General features: G+C 62.7%; 1 protein-coding gene across 3 annotated transcripts in view; it reads right to left on the reverse strand.

Moving 5' to 3' along the window:
* The window catches only part of NACC2 (NACC family member 2), an 83,852-nt gene extending 69,910 nt beyond the window's left edge, over nucleotides 1-13,942 (reverse strand). The window contains exon 1 of one of the 3 annotated variants that reach the window (XM_061434029.1): nucleotides 13,853-13,942. The gene's annotated coding sequence lies outside the window, so the exon portion shown is untranslated. Of the gene's footprint in view, nucleotides 1-13,260; nucleotides 13,764-13,852 lie in introns of those variants that run through there. The other 2 variants (XM_061434031.1, XM_061434033.1) reach the window with 2 other exon arrangements.
* Nucleotides 13,943-16,386: the final 2,444 nt, after the last annotated feature.

The raw sequence follows: 16,386 nt of genomic DNA on the forward strand, positions 1-16,386 counted from the left end.
TGGCACATGAAGGGGCCGAGGGGGCAGGAGGGAGACCCACCCGTCGAAGCTCCAAATGTGAGCTGCAGCGGGGACCCGAGACCTGGAGGCCCAGCCCGGCAGCATTGGCTGGGGGTGGGGGGCTGCCCCTCAGCTTTGAGGCAGAGGACGCTCCCTCTGCAAGGGGCCTGAGGCAGGTGGGGCAGGGTCTGCAGGCCCACGGCGGCCCAGGACCCTTGGGAGAGCCCGGCTCCCTGGTTCCTCCGTCCATGAGCACGTCTAGGCACAGCCTGGAGGCAGGACCCAGCCTGTGACTGTGGGACCCCAGGTCTGCCCCTTGTCGCTTCTGTCTCCAGCCTTGTAGGCTCTTTACAGGGACCCGTGGGTCAGCCCACTGACTGGGGCCTTAGTGAAAGTGTTAGTCGCTCAGTCGTATCCCACTCTGCGTGACCCCCATGGACCATAGCCCACCGTAGCTCCCCTTCCGTGGAATTCTCTAGGCAAGAATACTGGAGTGGGTTGCCATTCCCTTCTCCAGGGGATCTTCCCAACCCGGGGACTGAAGCTGGGTCTCCCGCACTGTGGGCAGACTCTTTACCGACTGAGTTACCAGGGAAGTGCTGTTAATGCCAGACAGCGTAGAAATGCCCAGCCCAGACTGCATGCAATCAGCCAACAATGGATACTGGTACCCTGCTCATCTTATTTTGGGAGGTGCTGTAGGTGCCGGGGGGTGGGAGGAATCTCCTCTCCAGACACCTGGTAGGGGGTGAACATCAATACCCCAAGCAGGAAGGACCAGGAAAAGGTCCCCAGCCCGCCGTCCAAGCAGGTGGCTTGTGGGTATTACAGACTCAGGCCAGCCCCGCCTGGGACCTGCTAAGCCACCCCCACACACTGGAGGGGGGGTGCATGTCACACTTTTCCACACGGTGCACTTTGGCGTGACGGGGCTGCCGGTGAGTGAGAGAAACAGACCAGCTCCCAGCACGAGTGTTAAGATGACTGTACGTTTAAGAATAAGTAAGGAACCACACCTGCGCTATTCAGCACCGTGACGACAGCACCAGAGGACCAGCTGGTCTGTCTCCATCACGAGCAGCCCTGACCGTGGTCCCAGGAAGGCGCCCCCTCCACATAAACCGGGGCAGGAGCCTGCCCACTGTCCCTCCAGCCGCCACCCAGGGACCACCAGCCGCACCCCCCAAAGGAGACAGGGGGCTGGAGGAAGAAGCCAATCCAGAAACACAGCAGCCCAGGGCCAAGGATCTCCCCTAGTCTCAGGGAGAAGAAACAGTGTTCGTATGAAGTGAACTTCAGATGTTTTGGAACTGAGGAGGGACGCGGGGATGAGTTCCCAAGGAGAAAGACCAAACCAAACTCGGAACCGGGAGGGCCACCATGGGACCGGCCAGGCTCCCAGGCGGCTGGAAACACCCAGAGGGAAGGGCAGGCAGGTGTACACAGGCCGGCCAACTGCTCATGGGCTAACCTGGCCCACCGCGTGAACCAACGCCCGGCACGCACCATTCCCCAGGCAGCCTGGGCCGGCCACCAGGGCGCCAGGCCAGCCCCGGCCCCTCCTCTCGCCAGGCCAGGCAGGCGCTCCCCCTGCGCCAGGCCATGCAGGGAGGCGGTGCCCAGCGCCCGCTTCCACTGCGGCTCTAACGAATTCCCTCGTGAGGTTTCTTGGAAATCAGTGGCTGCGATGTAATCACAGCTGCCGGGGCTCGGAACACGCCCGCTCGGGGGCTCCGTGCGGTTATAATTATTACGAAACCGCAGTTAAGAAATAGTGAGGAGGAACCGAAACCTTGAGGAATATCTGAGAGCCAGGGGGTGGCGGTCCCACCCCCGCCAGGACAAGGACACGCTTGCCCCTTCCTACTGGTCCCGTGCAGCCATCCTGACCCACGATCAGTCCACTGATGACCTGGGCCAGGTAGCCACTGCTGCCCTGGGGAATCGAGGTGTCTTTATCTTGCCCTGCTTGGCCAGGGCAGCACCTGGACCCCAAAGAATCCCAAGAGTGGGCAGAGCTTTCCACCCCTGGGTCTGCTCTGACTCACCCCTGGGTCCATTTCCTTCCATGAAACAAGCAGGCACGAGACACTCTCCAAAGACCCCTCGGCCCTGACGTGATCTGACAGCTGCTCTGGGCAGCTCATCACCCAGGCAAGACCATGACTTCCAGGGGCTCCCTGCAGGGCATGGGGTGTGGTTCCCCCAAGAGGGCAGTGGTGGTGGGCTGGGGGTGGGGTCTGATGAGAGAGAACAGCCAGCAGGTCACCCCAAGCCTCTACCTCGGGGTCTTGAGCCAGCGGCTGGACCTGCCTCTTCCTGGGTGGCAGAGGGGTGCCCTTGCTCATAAATCACGGGGCAGGCCTTCGGGGTCACGCCCAGCAACACAGAAAGCAGCCTGCAGAGCAACCCTTCTGTGCGTGCCAAAACCCCACCTGCTGCCCAGACAGTGCCCCCTGCTGGCACCAGACCCCCACCCCCACCCCCTGCTGCAGCCCCAGGTGGGAGGAAGGTCTGGCTGGCCCTGCCCAGAGTGCCAGAGACAGGTCGGCGGGCGGTCCTGAGCTGCCACATCCAACCAACACCCATCAGCAGCCAACCAGCCACCGCAGGTGAGGCCGTCTCACCACCAGAACAGCCCCACTGGCCACGCCCAAGCTCTGGGGTTCACTCCCATCCTTCCCCCCAAAATGAAAAAGACATGCTTTCCATAAGAAGTGCCTTTTTTTGCTAACGTAACCTTCCCATGTGGACCACTTCTGATTAGGGTTTCATGCCAACAGCCTCAGTTCTGTCAAACTCTGGAGCGAGAGGGGTGATTTGGTGTGTTTTGAGGCTGCAGGAACTCCTAATCCATCAGACATACATGCTGACATGAAAGCCATCAGACCAACATCCCCCCACCCCCATCTCTGATGGAGACCTCTGTGCGGGCAAGGAACCACTCTGGCACCGGGCTGGAAACCTCACGAGCCTCTCAGCTGTAGAAAGGGCGCCATCCTGCCAGACCGGAGGCCTCTCAGGTCGGCACCCCACCTGCCCCCAAAAGAGAGGAGCCAGAGACCAAAACAGCCAGGCTGGGGGTTCTAGAGGCGCCTGGACAGGAGGTCAGAGGGCCAGGGTGGAATCTACGATCAGGAGACACGGGGACAAGATGGCTATTCCTTCCAAGATTGTGGTGAGAGGTGGGCACAGAGGCAGGTGGGCAATTTGACCTTGACTCCTCTACGGGGCTGAACAGGGTCCCCCAAATTCACGTCTGCCTGGAACCTCAGAATGTGACCGTAAGCAAACCAAGGTCTCCGCAGATGCAACTGGTCAAATGAGGTCTTGGTCACCCAGGATGGGCCCCGAGGCCAATGACTGGTGACCCAGGAAGAAAGGAATCTGGACACAGAGGAGAAACCGTGTGGCCCAGAGTTGCGAGAGGCAGCAGAGAGTCCCGCCTGCCGCGCCAGCACCGGGGGCTTCTGGCACCAGGGGCTTTTGGCCTCGGAAGGCTCAGGGGGCCAGGTCTGTGGTGCTGAGGTTCAGGAGCCCGACAAGGAAACTCACAAGCCCTAGGCCCCCCAACAAGGACCCGGCCCCGGGACCTGAGGGAATGGGACCTGCAGGTTTTGGACAGATCTGCTCAACTGGGACAAGGTCTACCAAGGACCAGGGCAGCCCCGGAGCAGCTCCGAGTCAGGAGGCGGAGGCGGCGCGGTGAGCGGGGCTGGGGAGCTGCTCGTCCTGACCCGGCTCGCGGTGCACAGGAGGGGACCAGCGGCGGTGCACCTCCTACCCTCTCCTCGCAGAGCCCATGGCCCGGAGCAAGAGAGGGCCGGGCTGAGGCAGCAGCCGCCCAGCGCCCGGCTCAGAGCTCCTCCACAGGGTACACTGGGCGGATGGGACCTGCCTTTCCAGGAGCAGCTGGTGCTGAGTGGACCTGGCACCGTTCCATGCTCAAGAGCCTCCGAAGACCCAGCTCCGTTCCCCCACCCGTCCCCTTCTCCCTCCCCCAACACACAGCCGCTTACCCCTGCCCCTAACACACCCCTGGCCGCGACCCCCCTCCCTGCACGCTGGGGTTGCTTTAGAAACACACACACCAGACAAATTCCCTGAGGGACCGGACAAAATCTGCCACCGTGCCTCCAGCCGGCAGGGCAGCGGCGCGGGCCCACTGAACACGATCTGAGATGCACCCAGACTGGGGGCGATTCTGCAGAACTGGCCTGGACTCTGGGGTCAAGGTCACGAGAAGCCAAGAGAAGACCTCAGGTTTTCTGGACCAAAGGAGCGTGAGAGACACAGCAAGGCTCGGACGGACACGAGCACACTGGCGATCACACGTTCACAACTGGAGACCATGGAGACAGCCACGCGTCCTCGGAGAGGCCAAGGATAAAGCCAGGGAGGGCCATCCGCACAGTGGACCACGCTCAGCTTTAAAAAGGAAGGGGGTCCTGACACAGGCCCCACAGATGAGCCTTGAGGACATGATGCTGACCAAAGGCCAGATGCAGAGGACAAAGGCCGTTTGAATTCCACCCATGTGAGGCCCCGGAGCAGTCAAACCCAGAGACAGGAAGTGGACGGTGGGGCCTGAGGCTGGGAGAGAGAGTGTTTGATGGGGACAGAGTGTCAGTTTGGGAGGATGAGAAAGTTCTGGAAATGGACGTGGTGACGGTTGTTACAGCACTGTGAACGGACTTAATGCCCCCGAGCTGTGCACTCGAGAGTGGTTACGATGGCAGATTTTACTATAAGTAACTAGAATGCTCTGAATTAAAATTTTAAAAGCAGACCCGACAGGTGCCTGGAACACGATTTCACAGAGACCCTCTGGCTGTAAAGGGGTCAGGGCTGGGGCCGGTGGGACTCTGCAGTGGCCCTGGGGCTTTGGCCAGGCGGTGGCGGGCCACGCTCGTTTCAGTGGGCCGCACTGCAGCAGGGGTCTCCCCACGCTCGTTTCAGTGGGCCGCACTGCAGCAGGGGTCTCCCCATGCTCGTTTCAGTGGGCCGCACTGCAGCAGGGGTCGCTGACTCAGAAACAGTTCTGCGCTCAGTACGTGCAGCTCCTTGGTGACTTTAATACTGTTCACCCTCCACCCCCTCCTGAGTCACCAGGACCAGTGTCCTCTGCGGCCGGTGCTGGGTGGGGGAAGGGGGCCCTCCCCGACCGCGCTCAGACCTGAGACAGGGACAGCGGGTCCAGGAGGCCGGGGGAGGCCAAGTCAGCACACCCCCGCCCCAGAGAAGGGGCACCCGGTCCTGGGAGCCCCCATGCTCCAGGGTCCACCCCAGGTCCTGGCCAGACAGCCTAAAACCCCTCAGAAGAGCACCTCTGACCGTGGCCAGAACCCTCCTTCTGAGCTTGAGTTGAGGAAGCATGCAGCGTGTCCTCCCAGGAGAGAAGCCCCCCACCCCCCCACCAGGCAGCTGGGGCTGGGGTGGGGAAGGGACAGGAGCCCGCAGATACCTCCCAAGTAGAGCTGGGGGCTGACGCCTATGGATGCAGGGGGTGGGGGGTACTTCCCACTTTCCTGGGTTATCAGGAATCACACGAAAGGCCCAGCACAAACTGCCTGTGGCCTCCCAGCCTCCCAGGCCCTCACCTGGCCAGGCGGTCACCCGCACTGGAACAAAGCCTGGGGCTCTGGACTTGGAGAGGGAGGCAGGAAGAGGCGCTGAGGCCCTGCCACAGGCCCCCGGATCGCGTGTCCACTCCCAGGCCTTCCACGGCCACCTGACTGCATGGTCGAGGCCCAGGAAGCTCAGGGCCCCTGAGGTCTGGGCTCATCTGGACCCAAAGTCCCAGGTCCCAGCCCCACCACCTGGACACCAGGGTCTCCTCTAGGCCCATCCAAGGCCACCTCCTCAGGGCATCTCTGCTCTTACTTTGCCTGTCTGCCTTGACTTCTCCACTATTTCACTCCCACTTCACGACCTTGGTTTTCTTCTGAGGGATGGAAGAGATGCAGGAAGGAAGGGATGGGAGGGTCTCAGGGGCCCGAGTCTGCACTGCAGCTCGGGGTCCAGCCCCGAGGGCTCCATGGAGACCTCCCTCCCTCTCCTTTCCAGGCCGCTTCCCGGGACAAGGACTGGCCGACTAAACTGGGTTATGACAATTAACACAAATTCTGCCTCCTGTCCCCAAACTTACATAACCATAGACACTGTCTCAGGAAAACCCTCCTCCATCGGTGGCCCCATTTCCCGCCCTCGACTAGGGCTTAGCTCCTGAACCAAAGGTCCTTCCAGACTTCCTAGTCTGATTGTGCTGGCCCTTCCCACCCGACGTCCAGCGGCTCACAGGAGCGGTGGCTACTGTCCGTGTGTCCGGCCGCCCGCCTACCCGCCCTCCTGGGCAAGCGCAACACTGAGCCACTGGGCCGGCCAGACCCTCCCCTTTCCTCTAGGCACTAAAGGGTTTCTGCAGCCAGCCTACCACACTGGTTGACTAGGGTCCATCCAGAATCTCAGAATGTGACCTTGTCTGCAAACAGGGTCTTTGCTGGCATAATTAGTAAGATCCTGAGATGGGAGGGATGTGTCCATAGGCCCAAGGATCGTCAGCGCCCCCGGCTCTGGAAGAGGCAAGGACTCTCCCCAGAGCCCCAGGAGGAACCAGCCCTGGCTGCTCCCTGATCCTGCCGCTGTGTCTCTAGACTGTGAGAGAGTAAGTCTCTGTCGCTTTAAGCCCCCAAATTTATGATCATTTGCTACCCGGGCCCAGGAAAGTGACCCTACCCCCTACCCAGTGACCCCCGTTACCCTCCAGGGTGACCATGAGGCTCACGTCCCTTCCGACCTGCCCTCTCCACAGGCAAACAAGCATCACTGCCCTCCCGGAGCTGGGAGACCCCACAGGGAACCCCCACAGCAGCATTCACAAAGTCGGGGGGGATGCTCTGGCCCTGGTAAGGCAGGGGGCCACCTTCAGACTCGAGAAGCGGGCAGGTGTGAGGGGACGGTCAGAGCCACACGCCAAGCCCCCCACCGCCTTCCCCTGGGGGCTGCCCTGAGCCCCTGGGGAACACCAAGTGCAGTGCTGAGTCAGGCGACAGGAAGGGGTCCTGCACCCAGGGGTGGGGGAGCCCCATCTGCGACTCCAATCCCTTCAGGAGCGACAAGCACTTGGGGTTCGTGGGTCCCCAGGTCCAGCTGCTGCCAGAGCCAGTCAGGCCACCATAACCACTGGGCAAACTGGCCACTTCGTGAAGGCCACCAGGTGCCACCCAAAGCCTGACACAGAGACAACACTCGCTGCACAGACAGCATAGAGTCCGGGGGTGAGCCTGGGGGGCGTGAGCATCCAACCTTCACCCTGCCCACCCCTCCATGTACCCCCCCAGACAAGGAGCCAGGCCGGGTATGGAGAAAGGGGACAGGCCCTGCCCGGCGTCCGCAGACACAGCCAGGAAACCAACGGCTAGGGGGCCCGGGATGCGGGCTGTCGCCTCTCCCTACCCCGGGAAGGGACCTGCCCGCTCCCCACCCGCTCCCCACACGCATCTCCATCCTGGGGGGACGGCTCCCGGAGGAGCCAGAGGGCAATTTGCATAATATTCTTTGCAAGTTAATATCAGCCTCTGATAATGATCTCGGCATAGCGTGGAGCGCTAAGGCGGCTGTTACAACACTAAGTAATCATATTTTAAATTATGTTTCCCTTTATAGAAAGGTGTTGCAAAAACACACAGACACGAAATCTGTCTGTTGCAGCCCCCTGCCAACCACCTGACCAGCTTCCCAGAGCCACGGCTGTGACTATCTACTGCTCAGGGCTGGCTAGACCCAGGCGCCCCAGGCTAGGCCCATGTCCCCACCGGGCCTGAGCCTCACCCCGGTCAGGGGTGCTATCTGGACGGGAACCACCACAGGCTCCAGCCACGGTCAAGGGTGAGTCTGTGCAGACAAGTTCACAGAGCACCTGGGGGGGCCCACTCTCGGCAGGGGCCAGGGGGGGTCCCAGCTCCCCTGGGCATAGGCAGTGGGGGAGCTTCCCGCCCCCCAACTCTAGCCCTGCCTTATGCTGGAGCCCCCAGTGCCCAGGACACCAGACTTCCAGGCGTGCATCTCCTGGGGGACGAGGGATCCTGAAAACTCAAAACCAAAACCATTGGTCCTTCCGGAACATCCCCCTTGCAGTCACTCACCCAGCGCCCGGACTTGGGGACCCACCCCTGGAAGGTGAGATCCTTGAGCCCTGGACACTCACACCATGACTGTGGCCACGGCACACCCTCCCGCCACAGGTGAGCTGGGCCTGGTGAGGACACGGGTCTGAGCACATGGCCACGCCGGGTCCCCTGGGGGAGCAGCAGGGGCTGGGCCCGAGTGTCCAGAACTGCTGGCCATCCACGGGGCAGGAAAGAGGGCTGACGGCCTGGGAGGGCCCACGGCCACCCCCAAAGGGAGACCCTTCCCTCCCTTTCTCTTCATGCCGGAGCCGGGGCCACCACTCAATCTCTATTTTCTTAAAAGCTTTCTTTTCTTTTTTATTAAGAAAAAAAAAATCCAATTATAGCACAAATCTCTCAGCAGGGGTCAGTGTGGAATAAGAATAGCCAAAGTTAATGGACATGACACAGGCAAGATTAATGCCTAAAGGGTTTCAAAAGTTGTATGATGCAGATTTCATTAACATTTTAATTGTAATGTATCTTTTTAATCTTCTCTCACCCTAATGGCTTTATATCCCCCCCAAAAAAGAAAAAAAAAACTGCTGACAACAACAAAAAGTATTAATGTACAAAATTTAACAAAGGCGCTTAGCAGTGCAATGGAAACTACATTAAAGGAGCATTCTGTGTTAACACTGTGATTTTTTAACAGCACTAAAGTCGGAATGCAGCAGAGGCGGGCTGCTTCTCCCTTCTTGGCGCAGAGATCTAGAAACAGATGCCGAGGGTGAGGGTGGGCTGGCCCCAAGGGGTCCAGGAGCCGACTTCCCGCAAAGACCACCAGCAGCCAGAGGGCAGCGCTGCCCCTTCCCCACCAGCTGAACTCCAGGCAGCGTCCAGGAGGTGGGGGGCGGGGTGCGGCAGGGAGGGGGCGCATCTTCTGGAAAACGCCATCCATCAGAGCAGAAGCTCCTGGTACCATGCGGATGCGGTAGGGACAACTGGGGGTGTCACCAGAAGGAAAAGGGGGCACCCCGCCCCCAGCCCCCAGCCCCCAGCCAGGGGCCCTTGGGTGGCTCAGGCCAAGAGGGCAGCCAGGTTACAGCCTCCCACTTTCAGAAGTGGTGTCTCAGGAAGCACACTCGGCCCTGACTACTGAGTGCCCCTGAGACTTTTGCTGTCAATCAACAAACACTCCTAGAGCACCAAGCCTGTGCCTGCTGCTGTATATGATGCTTTGCTCCAAATCCAGCTGCTCTCAGCGCACAAGCCCCTCCTCCTGCTGCTCCAGGGCCAGCCCACCCTCAAGGACCTGGGGGGCTGGGCCTGATGCTGGACCTGGCGGGCCGGGCCAGCCCTGGGCCTGGGATGCAGCCCCACTGGCCAGGCTCACTGCTCACCCCGGTGACTATATATGGGCACTTTTGGGCCCCAGCGGTCCCCGCCCCCGGCCCTGCCTGCTTCCCCCAGCTCACAGGCAGGCGTGGGGCGGGGCCCCCCGAGAGCTTGGGCCCATCCATGGCCATGTGCCCTCCTGGACGCCAGGGCCCAGGGCCAAGGGGGAGGGAGAGGGGGAAGATTCCTTCAAAGCCCCGGAGGAGCCAGCCTCTCCTCCCCATGGGACAGAGACCAACACCTTAGAGAAAAGTACGCCTCCACCCTCCTCCAGCCTCCCCGCAGACGCTAACAGAGAAGCAGGCTTTCCTTAAAGGGGCATGAACCACCCCCCCTGCCCCCGCCCTGCTGGCTCTAGGGAGGGGGCATCTCCAGACGGCCCCCAGGCTGGGCCTGCTCACCTGCAGTCTCCCAGCAGTAGCATCACTTCACACAGGCCTGGGCGGGGCTCAGACAGGGCAAGTGACGCACCCCAGGTCACACGCCCGGGGACTGAGTGAGAGACCCGAGAGGTCCTGCTCCTACGCGCCTCCTTGCCTGGACTCAGGTCCACACAAAAGAAGTTGGGGGCAGCCCCGGAGAGCCCAGGGCCGCATCAGATCCCCTCTCGCTTCCTCCTGCTCAGACTCGCTCCCAAACCGGGCAGGGGGGAGTGCTCCCCACCATCCTTGTCCTCAGGGGGGGGTCTGAGGATGCCAACCCCAAAGGCAGCCACCAGGGAGCCCGGCTTGCTCCACACCTGCCCCGCCAGAGGTCCGCTGAGATCCTCACCCACAAGACCCTCGGCCACGGGAGGGGGCCGCCTGCTTCCAAAACCTGCACTTTAAATGACAAAGGCCAGAGGCCAGGGCACACGAAGCCCAGCTCTCAGCTCCGGGCAGCCGCAGGTGACAGTGTGGAGCCCCGGCCAGCCGGGAAGCATATTTTGCAAATGATCTCATTGAGAGCCAGGCCTGGTGAGAGAAAGGATTTGCTAAAAGAGAAACAGAGGTCGCCAGGATCCCTGCCTGCTCGGGAGGCAGGGCGGGTGGCAGTGAACACTTCCCGGAGAGGGGGCCCGAGTGAGGAGGGGTGCAGGGCAGGGGGGGACACACGGGCCACAGCCAGGAGTACAGGGTGAGGAGACGTTCGTGTCTTGAATTGGGGTGCAGACATGAATGGAGATGCTGGCTCTAATTCTAAATTCAGGCCCCACCTGGAAGTACCCGAGGGCCAGACGGCTCGCCTCGGGGAGGACCAAGGGGCTGTCCAGGAAAGTGAGCCAGACGAGGATGAGGCACCGGTGGAAGCCGGGGCAGCGCCCAGACCACGGAGTGGTCAGTAGTGCTCCCTGCACACGTGCAGGCCAGCCTGACTGGGGCCAGTGAGAGGCCCTGAAGCCCCTCCCCAGCCCCCAGTCAGACCCCAGGCCCAACCAGACTTTCCCAGCTCCCAAACTGGGGCTGCCCACAGCCAGAAACATCTCTGGGTCCAGCCAGGGACCGAGGGCCCCCTCCCTGTGCAGGGAAGTGCCCCCCAACTCTACCACACCGCAAGCAAAAGCCTGGACCCAAAGACCAAGTTCCTGGGCCTGGGGCATCCCTTGGGGACCCTGGCCGCGCGAAGGAGCCAGGCCCCAGTCAGCTAACACGACAGATCCTCAGCTGGAAGGCTGCTTGTCTTATCCCAAGAACCCAGCCTGGGTCAAGCTCCCAAGTGTGCCTGTACTGGGGGGTCTGCAGGAGGCACTGGGTCTTGGGAGAACCAGGCTGGAGAACTGGGAGCTAGGGGCTGTCATCTGGGCTGCAGTTTATGCTCAAAGGGCTCAGCAGACGTTCACCACGCTGCCCCCAGCTAGGGGGCTCACCCGACTCCCACACCCCAGCAGGACAAGAGAACTTGGGGCGGGGTGGTGGGGGCGGGGGGAACCAGGCTGGAGCAGAGCCCAGGCGAGACAGGACAGGGTGACACGGAAGGGGGCAGATGGGCTGTGGGGGCCGGGCTCCCATCCCCAGGTGGAAGGAATGAGGCCTCAGGTGGCTGAGGCTTCCCGCTGTACGGATGGTGAGTGCCGGGGGCCGCACCAGGAGGCCCCAGGGCCAGGAGGGAGACCCCGTCTGCTGCAGCCCGCTCAGGCTCAGGCTCTACATTTCCGAGAGCACAGTGCTCAGAGGAGGGGCGTGGGGTGGAGCCCTGGGAACACCCTTGAAAGGGTCGAAGTCACAGTGCCTACCTTCTGTCCCGGAAGGGGTACCAGGCCCACCCTGGCCCAGGCCGCAAGTCAGGCCTGCAGAGCCCTAGCTAGAGGCAGAGGTGCCAGAGGAGCCCCGGCTGCGAATGCCAGCTCAGCACTTGCCATCACCACTGTCTGTCTTCCATGAATAATGCAGCTCACGTTTCAGTTGGAAAACAGAGGGACGCTTTAAGGGTTGTGTTAAAAGTCACCCACGAGCCCACCTCCCGGGAAAGGCCCCTCTGAGCGCCCCACCACGTCCCTGACAAGGAACCCAGAGGCACTCCCGGGCAGCCAGGGTGGCTGGTGTCACCGTCAGAAAACACACAAGCGTTTTCTCCTGGGCCAAGATTCTGCAGGCGCCTCGAACGGCTGCAGAGCAGGGGCCAGACGGAGCCGGCTCGGAGTCAGCGGCCTATCAGGTGCCACAGCCGGCGCCCACCCCGCCAGGTGTGACCACCGAGCACCCACCTCTGCCACTGCGAGCAGAGAAGTGACACGGTCCCCCTTCGGTGCCCCTTCCCACCAGCTCACCGAAGCAGCGGGGGCCAGCCACCCTAGGCCTTGCCCCTCCCAGCTCCTTCACTCAGGCTCCAGCCGAGGTGCCACCCAACGGTGGCATGACCAACAGGAGGATGCCAGTGGGCCTCCTGGGAGGGGTGGGCACCACAGAGGGCCACGGGGAGGAGGGGAACGGGAGTGTTGGAAGGTGGATGGCAGTGCTGGCTGCTGACCCTTCACTCCTCGTCTCTAAAATGGAGCCGATCCTCAGAGACGCCTCCGCTAGGGTCCTAGGGGGGCTTAGACGACACTCCGCATGGAGTGCTGAGAAGCACCTGTGCTGAATACCAGACCCACATCCTTTGTCGACGGGGCGGGGCGGGGGTGGGGTGGGGGGGTAGCGGGGGTTAGAGGGGCCCGGAGTTCAACGGGGAAGAGGAGGGGAAGGTGGGGAAGTGGAGACCTGGAGAGACCCAGATCAGACCAGACCAGACCAGACCCAGCGAGCACAGCTCGGTGTGTGTTCAGAGTGCTCAGAAGACCAGCTCTGCCAGATGGCCAGCCCATACAGCCTGTTTCCCCTCCACCCCCAGCCCGCCCCCATCCCCCACCGACACACAGGACAGGCTCAGCTAGAACCTATGGCCAGGGGACTCACAGCTGGGTGCCCAACCGGTCCTCAGAAAAACCACCAGAAAGAAAGAGCCCAACTGCTCCCGTGGGCAAAACCTTTCAGACCCAGGTCTGGAGAAGGAGGAAGATTCCATCATAGTGGGCATCTGCCCAGATCCAGGACCGACCCACCGCAAATCCACAGGTTTAAGGGCCACCAGCAGAGAGCTGGCCATCAAAAGCGCCAAGACCAAACTTCTGAGAAGCCCGGAAGAGGAGACCCGGAGGTGACCTCTGACCTCATGACCACCCCCCCCCCCAACCAGGTCGACGTCCGAAGGGCTTGAGTATGCCCCCCCTCCACCCCCCGCCCCGGCCCCGCGCCCGGCCCTGGCGGGGGTGGGGAAGGGCAGCAAGCTCAGAGCTCACCTCTGAGCTTCTTGGAGAAGGGGCTCCGGGGCCCCAAGACCTCAGCACCGCAGGAAACGCAGCGAGACAGGTGGGATCCCCCGCCCCAGTGCAGCCGTCCCCCAGGCTCTCCCAGGTAGGGGGTGCACGAGGGCGCCCAGAGGGCAGTGATGCCCCGAAGGGCGGGGGGATCCAGTGGGACTGGGGAGGCGGGGAAGGGAGACGCAGGGCGGGCTGATGCGCAGCCGCGCGGCCGGCCTCGGACCCCGGCCCCGGAGGGAGGGGCGTGTCCCCAGGGCCGTATCCCCCCGCCGAGCTCGCGCGCATTCTCCGCCCCGAAGGGCTGAGATCCGTCCGTCCGGTCGGGGGAGGCCGAGTGTCCCGAGAAGCCCGGCGGGAGAGGAGACGCCCAGAGCCCGGGTCCCCGCTCGGCGGGGCGGGCGGGGTGCGGCCCGGCCGGGGCGAGCGCCTCCCCAGGCCCGGGCGCCGCCGGCCAGCTCGGCGGGCGGCGCGCGGCGCGAACTTGGGCACTGCGGCAGGCGAGGGCGGGCGCGCCGCGGAGTTAGCGGGAAGTGCGGCGGCGGGGCCCGCGGGCGGCGCGAAGTTGGGGTACCTGCGGGCGCCGGCCCGGTCCGGCCTGCGGCAGGAAGTGCTCCGGCGGCCCGGCGCTCCGGCTCACATGGACTTTCTCCGGCCGCGCCCAGCACCGGGCCGCACCGCGGCGGGCGGGGCGCGCGGGGGAGGCGCCGCGGGCCGTTTAAAGGGACAGCGCGCCGACCGCGTGCGCGCACTCGCCGCCCCGGGGCGCGCCGCCCCGCGCCAGGTGGGCGCCCGGGAAGGGGCGAGGACGGAGCGGGTGCGGGTCCCGGGGCGGGGGGCGGCCGGTCCGCGCCCCCTCCGCGCGCCTCCTCCCCGACTCCTGGCGTGGGACCCTGCGCGGGGCCAGAAGCCGGGGCCGGACGAGGGCAGGACCGGGGCGCTGACCCACACACTCTGGAGGTGTGGAACCCCCGGTCCTGGGGCGCCCCCTCCCCGCGGCGGCCGCGCCAGCACCGGGATGCCGCGCTGTGTGGGGCCGCCGGCAGGAGCAGGTGCCCGGCCTTGGCTGCTACGGACGCCCGGAGGCCGGAGAGCGGGGCTGCGGAAGAAGCGGCGGTGGCCGGCGCCTCCGGCGCTGAGCCGCGTAACAGCTAGCTGCGTGAAGGCGGCCGGGTCTGCTTTCAGGCCCGGCGTGATCTGGGCGCACTGGCTGTTAGTGACTCCTCCTGACCCCAGCGGCTCCCGGTTTTTTGCTCGAGGCCCCCCTCCCGTGGACAGAGGTGATGTTTTAAAACAAGGGCGGACAAATAAAATCAGCTACAAACCGGAAAGGACCCTCAAAAGTCCCCCTCAGTCGCCCCCACACTAACCTGAGGCCTGGGGTCAGGACAGGCCAGAGACCTCCTGGCTCGCTCAGCGCCGCGGGGTCCTTGCAGGAAAATGGGGCGGCACCGGGTCAGTGGTCCTGAGCAGAGGGTCACTGGGAGGAGGGGCTTGGTGTGAAGAACAGGGTTCCCACCTTCACTTTCACCCCCAGAGTACCTTCTGGGTCCCTTGGGGGTCAGAGGCTGGGGCTAAAGCCCTGCAGGACAGTTAGCCAAGGTCATTCCTAGGACAGTGGTCAGAAGCTGGTCTGAGTACTCCTGTCCCCAGTCTCATAAGTCCTTGACTTTGGTCATGGACTGACCCGCGACCCCATCTCGAGGTCAGCAGAGAAAGCCTCCCCCCACCAGCTCACTCCTGCCTTGCCTCAGGGGGGGATGGGTATGAAGCCTTAAGGATGCTCTGGGTACACCCCCAGAGCCCCACTTAGACCTAAGCTTGTCCCAGGCCCCACATCCTCCCAGCCCAGCACATGCCTGCAGGGCAGTCTGACTGTCCTGAGGGGACTCTTATCAGTTGGAGACACAGTCACCTGGCTTGGCATGTGGTCCTTACAGGTAACTGCCTCCTGCTCAGCACAGGACCGGTGGAGGCTGGGGTGGGGGTGGGGGTGGGGGTGGGGTACCGCAGGGGAGGGAAGCCATGCCCTGGCCTAGAGCAGCTTTGCAGCCCCAGCTTGCCACTGGCTCCTCAGTTATTAGAACCTCGGCTGTGCAAACGCCCCAGGGCCCTGGGAAACTGGGGCTTCTGCAGACACCTCTGAGCCCAGAGGGACCTCCCTAGCCACTTTCAGGCAAGGGGTCAGGATGCGAAAAGCCATCCACAAGGCTCCAAAGCCCCCCACCTCGTGCCGGTGGCGCGGGTCGCCGTGTGGATGGGGTCTACAGGTGTGGCCACGTCACGGGCACCAGGTGAAGATGGGGCGGGGTGCTGGCTGTTTCATGCACTCACCTGGGGAGCGGTCACACCTTCGAACATTCCAGTTGTTTTTAATCACTTGTGTTTTCTAAACATGAAAGAGATTCTTCTTTAACAAAAGACATTTGGAAAATATTGAAAAGTTTTTAGAAGACAACAGATAACCCACAAGCCTGTCTCCAGGGCTGAGGAGCGGCTTCGGTGCAGCTTCTGTGTGCATGTTGTGGGGGGGGGGGTGTGTGCAAACCACACCTGCACGTTTTAAACACTACAGCTGAACACCTGTGAGAATCCAGGCCTGCGCTACACGCCCTGCAAGTTGTCTAACTCGATTTTCACAGCAGTTCCGTCAAGTTGGTTCTCTGTTCCTGTTTCACTTAGGAGGAAAAGGCAGCTTAGGAAGAAAATGCAGCCAGCCTGGGATTCCTCCTCACTCCCGGTCCCCCAGCAGGCAGGGCGGGGTGTGGTCCCTCTGTCTGATCACTAGGACTCATAGACGTTAAGAAGGGTCAAACTGTGCTGGCTGATATGCAGGCTGGGCAGCTGCAGTCCCCTCGTGAGGGATCTGATTAGCACCGCAGTCCGTCTGAGATGCCAGCAAGGGGTTTCTCAGCTCAGGGAGGCCTGGCCTGGCCTCCCATCCTGAGCTTTCTGGGTCTATAGCTTCACTTCCCGCCTTTTATCCAGAGAGTGTCAGGCTAGGGAGAGAGAATAGTCACAGAGGTGACCCTACAGACAGACTGATGAGAGGGTGTCAGGGGTGGGGGCTCTGGGCGCACTAGGGGGCAAGGCTTGTCTGCTATCTGT

This window comes from Bos javanicus, chromosome 11 (assembly GCF_032452875.1).
Source record: "Bos javanicus breed banteng chromosome 11, ARS-OSU_banteng_1.0, whole genome shotgun sequence".
NCBI lineage: Eukaryota > Metazoa > Chordata > Mammalia > Artiodactyla > Bovidae > Bos > Bos javanicus.